The sequence below is a fragment of the Otolemur garnettii genome, unplaced genomic scaffold, assembly GCF_000181295.1.
Source record: "Otolemur garnettii isolate 467f Iridium unplaced genomic scaffold, OtoGar3 scaffold00190, whole genome shotgun sequence".
Lineage (NCBI taxonomy): Eukaryota > Metazoa > Chordata > Mammalia > Primates > Galagidae > Otolemur > Otolemur garnettii.
This window is the reverse complement of record NW_003852585.1, coordinates 1,177,218-1,182,688: the sequence shown is the minus strand read 5'-3', so window position 1 is coordinate 1,182,688 and position 5,471 is coordinate 1,177,218.

The following is a 5,471-nucleotide window of genomic DNA, read 5'->3' as shown; positions in this document are numbered from 1 at the left end:
TTGGTGGCCATTTGGAGTCAATTGAGTATGTGTAAAGCCTCAGTGGGTAGTGTAGAGCCCTGCAGATGGAAGCCTGTCACTTCTGATCATGTTCCTACTCCATCATCTCTGGCTGACTCCTTGGTATGACAATACAGGAATAGGGGCTGGAACCCTAATCTGATTCCTCAGTGCCTGTTGGGATGTTCTGGGCCTTCATGCATGTCACAGAGGGAAACACCTCCTCCTTTCCAGATGCAGCCACAGTTTTGGTTGTCCATCCTTTCTCTGTGCCCCCAGTATGTCAATTCCTATTAACATTTTCCTGGACAATTACAATAGCCTCCAAACCAGTCTTCCTGCCTCTACTTTCCCCCTTCCCGGCTACTTTCCACGCAGCAGCCAAGGTGAGCTTGTGCAAATGAAAATATGACTATGTCATTGGCCTGCTGAAGACTGTCCTCAAGACAAAGTCAAATCTGCTTAGACTCCAGGAAGCTTTTCAACATCCTTTTTAAAAAAGTGATCTACCATTGCTTTGTTGCTGAGTTACTGACACTGAGGATTCAGTTTAGATGCTAGTTCAGTATTATCTATGACAGGATAACAGCACCTATAGTTCACTTTGGTTTAGTGCGTTCTGTGTGCCAGGCACTGAGGTAAGCACTCTCCATGCTCTATCTCCTGTGATACTCATGGCACAAAAACATTATCTATATTTCCACAAGTGGAAAACTGGCCTCTGTGAAGCTTCCCCAAATTTACCCAGCTAGAAAGAGCAAAGCCTGGATCTGAACACTGCTCTATGTCTTAATCACTGTGTGGACCACTCTCCAAAGTTTCTATCAAATGGCCCACCTGCAATCAAGCTGGTCACCAAGCTGTCCCGGTGGAGGGTGGTCTGTTTCTTAGCTCTCACATTGTTTGAGCTGCACTCTGCTCCCTGGCCTCAGTTCTGCCTGCTAGACAGGACAAGGAGCAAGTCTCTGCCACCTGTGTAGACTTAGTGGGGACTAGTCACTGAGTCACCTCATTCCACCTGCCCGAAGTCTTCTGGGGCAGAGGCCCTTAGCTCTCTGGTCCACTTCCTTTGGAGTGCTCACCCTCTTACAACCAACTTGTCCCACAGTCCAGAGATGGATATTGGGAAATCAAATTTACTTCTTGGTTCAGGGTTTTGGATTCACAAAGGCCCAGAGTCAAGTCTCCACTATAGCCTTATTCACTCAGTGCACTGGACAGGTTGCTTAACTTCTTCAAACCTCAGTTTCTGCATGTGTAATATGGGAATAACAATAATGGCTTCCTTCTAGGCTATTTTGAAAATTAAATTGAATTAACTTACATGAAACACTTAAAATACTGCCAGGCACATAATAAACAATAAAACTGTGCTTATTGCACTGTATATTTTCCTGATTTGTTTGAGAACAGGAATTTCCTTTTATTTTATTTTAAAAAATCACTAAGGTATAGCTTATATGCAGGAAAATATGCAAATGTTAAGTGAATGTTTACATGTGCATAAACCTGTATAACCACAACTCAGATGACGATTTGGAACGGATTCCCTCCCTCGTCCTCCTTTCCATGCAATACCCCATTCCTAGATGTAGTCAGTAAGCTAATTTCTATTACTATGGATATATTTTTCCCTTCTAGAGTTTCATATAGATAGAATCATGCAGTTTATAGTTTTGCCTGGCTTCTTTAACATTACATAATATTTTTGAGATCATCTATTTTTACAAAACGTATTGACATAGGACTGCTGGCAGCAAGACCTGCCACCTTAGCCCTGGAAGTATTGATGTAGTGGCAGCCAGCAGCAGAATCAGCAGCAGGCTGGAGGGTAGGCAGGGGGGCCCTAGGAGGCTCCAGTAGCTGGAGGGGCCAGATAACTTCGGGAGAGACACCAGCACCTCAATGTTGCCTCTGTGCCCAAGGGAAAACCCCACCTTTTCCACCCCTTGGTGTCTCCTTCCCAATTCACTTGTGGCTGAAGGGGAAACTCCACCTTTTATAGGGCTGGTCAATTTCATGCCCTAGTCAGTTTCATGTAAGTTTCCAAGGCCTAAGAGTTCTGGCCCCCTGCTGCTAAAATGGGGGACTGGCTGTAACTTTAGAAGACCTAGTCCTAAAAGTAAACAATGAGTTCTACAAAATAACCCCCTGTGACTATGTATACCCCTGAGGCCAAGGACAGCCTTGGGAAAGGGAGCAAGAGAGATTGTTCCCCCCACCTGGGTTCTCTCTGCTAGGAGCTTTGGTTTCTGTCAATAAATCCTGTCTTACCACTGATCCATGGTCTGCGGATTCACTCTTCGAATCACCGAGACCAAGAACCTGAAAATCTGATATCAGTACCAGCGGTTCATTTTTTTAAATTTCAAATTAATATAAAGGTACACATATTTAGGTTACAGTTTTCTTTTTTCTTTCTTTCTTTTGAGACAGAGTCTTGCTTTGTTGCCCTTGGTAGAGTGCTATGGTGTCATAGCTCACAGCAACCTCAACTCTTGGACTCAAGCAATTCTCTAGCCTCAGCCTCCCAAGTAGTGACTACAGGCACCGCCACAATGCCGGACTGTTTTTAGAGACAAGGTGTTACTCTGGCTCAGTCTAGTCTCAAACCTGTGAGCTTAGGCAATCCACCCTCCTCGGCCTCCCAGAGTGCTAGGATTACAGGCGTGGGCCACCATGCCCAGCCTAGTTACATAGTTTTCAGTTCTAATATTAACTTCAAATAGTAGTTCAGCCATTTTCCTGGCAGCATGCTGAATACCCTCACGTTGTGCACATTAGGTGAGATCCTGGCAAGATGAAGTCTTGGGGAAATTATAACTAGGGACACTCACTATTGTTTCTGTCCAAGGCCTGTTTGAATTACAGGATACTCTAATCTAATGGCTTCCCCAAAGCAAATTTCACTGATTGTATAAGGCCTATAACTTAACTCATCTCCTCCAAACTTCCTTTAAATAGGGTGGCAATTGTCCAGCAGTTTTCAAGTGATGCAAAAATGGTTACAAAGGCAGAAACTAGATTGGCAATGTATCTGTTTGAAAGGGCAGAGCAGGACAACACATGTTGCTTCCCACACAGATATCCCATTCCCTCTGTGTGTTTCTTTGTATAGCATAGTAGGGAAATGAGGGACTCTTCCCAAGGGGCCTTTTCTGCCATTTCCTTAGGAGAAGTAAGGCATATGTTGCTTTTCTGAAAAGCTAGTTCTTAGAGATTTTTGCTTTTAAATAATTATGCAGCCATGGCAGATTATCAGTTTATAATATATCACTTAGTAACAAGTGAGTTGTTTTTCTGTTTCTAGCACAAACTACAGCAGCCTTGGCAAACCTGTCCTTCTCTCCTGCCATCCTTCAAAGAGTGACTACCACAGGCTCTCCTGCAGCTAGATGAGCATGGCCCTGGAGTTGAAACACGACAAGGATTACTAACAGAACTGGAGACTGGAAGGTGGTATACCATCCAGGAGGCCACACTGGGGGCTCTGCCAACCTGGACCTACCCACTGTTGTAAGGTGCCACTTGAAAGGCCCAACGACTATAAAAGACACTCTCTTCCCAAGTGGACCATATGAATCCCTGCTTCTCTTTCCAAAGTTATTTTAGTTTTTCTAGGTGTTTTAATTTCCATATTAATTTTAGCATCAGATTACTTATTTCTACTGAGTATTTCTTTTGTGATTTTTGATTAGAATTGCATTGAATCTGTAGAACAATTAAGGAACCAACATTTTAACAATATTAGGTTTTCTGACTCAGGAACAGTATATCTATTTGCTTTTCTCAACAATATTTATAATTTTCAATGTATAAGTGTTTCATGGCTTTTGTGCTCATATTTATTTCATACTTTTCGAAACTATTGTAAATGATAGCTTTAGCTTTCAATTTCTTTTTTCTGATGCCAGTATAAAGATCTACAATTGATTTTTGTTTATTCTACAAATTTGTTGTCTTAGTTTCCTGTGACAGCTGTAACAAATACCACACACTTGGTAGCTCAAAACAATGCAAATTTATCATCTTACAATTCAGATAGTCAGAAGTCCAAAATTAGTGTCAGTGGGCTAAAACCAAGGTGTAATAAGTAAGGTCTGTGTTCCTTCTGGAGGCTTTGGGGGGAGAATCTGTTTCCTTTTCTAGTCTCTAGAAACTGTCCATTTTCCTTGTTAAGGCCAGCAGAATAGCATCTCCAATCTTTCTCTCTCTGACCCTTTTGCCTCCCTTTTATAATTACATTGGGTCTACCTGGATAATTGAGAATAATATTCCTATCATAGGATCTTTAACCTAATCACATCTGCCAAGTTCCTTTTGCCATGTAAAGTAACATATTCGCAGGTTCTGGGGAATCAGATGTGGGCATCTTTGGGGATAATTATTTTGAATACAACACTTATCAAAGACACTTACTAGCTTTAGATTTCTAAGATTCATTCACATTTTTCATGTAGATGATCATGTTGCCTGTAAGAGTTATAATTTTTTTTCAATCTACATGCTTTTATTTCCTTTTCTCCCTCCATCCCTTCTTTTCTTCTTTTGTCTTTTGGTTGTATTGCACTGGCTAGAGTATCTAATACAATGTTAAATAGAAGTTATGTAAGAGGACCCGTTATCTTATTCCAGATGTACTATGGTTTCTTATAAGTTGGCTTTATCAGACTATGGAAGTTCCCTTCTAGTCCTAGTTTGTGTAGAGATTTCATCAGTAATGAATTTTGTATCCTATCAAAAGCTTCTTATGCTTCTATTGAGATTATAATATGGGTCTTTTTTAGGTTTGTTAGTGTGATGTATTACATTAATCGATTTTTAAACTTTAACACAAATTTTCATTCCTGAGATAAAATCCACTTCAACTTGATGTACTATCCTTTTTACAAGTTACTGCATAAAATTTTGTTTAAGATGTTTTTTAAAAAACTATATACTTAAGGAAATTGGTGTTTGGTTTTCTCTTTCTTTCTTTCTTTCTTTCTTTCTTAGAAACAGACTCTCGCTATGTTGCCCTCAGTAGAGTGCTGTAGCATCACAGCTCACAGCAACCTCAAACTCTTGGGCTTAAACCAGCAATTCTCAACCTGTGGGTCATAATCCCTTTGTAACAATAAAAACACATCACGGCATTAGGAAGGTTGAGAACCATTGGCTTAAGTGATTCTCCTGCCTCAGTCTCCCAAGTAGCTGGGACTACAGGCACCCACTACAACGCCTGGCTATTTTTTTGTTATAGCCGTCATTGTTGTTTGGCAGTCCTAAGCTGGATTTGAAGCTGTATGTGGCTGGTGCCCAGCCACTGAGCTACAGGCATCCAGCCTGGTTTTCTTTTCCTTATAATGGCTTTGCTTTTAGTATTAAGATGATGTTGGTGGCTCGGCACCTATAGCTCAACCGGCTAAGGCGCCAGCCACGTACACCTAAGGTGGCGGGTTCGTATCCCCAGCCCGGACCCGCCAAACAAC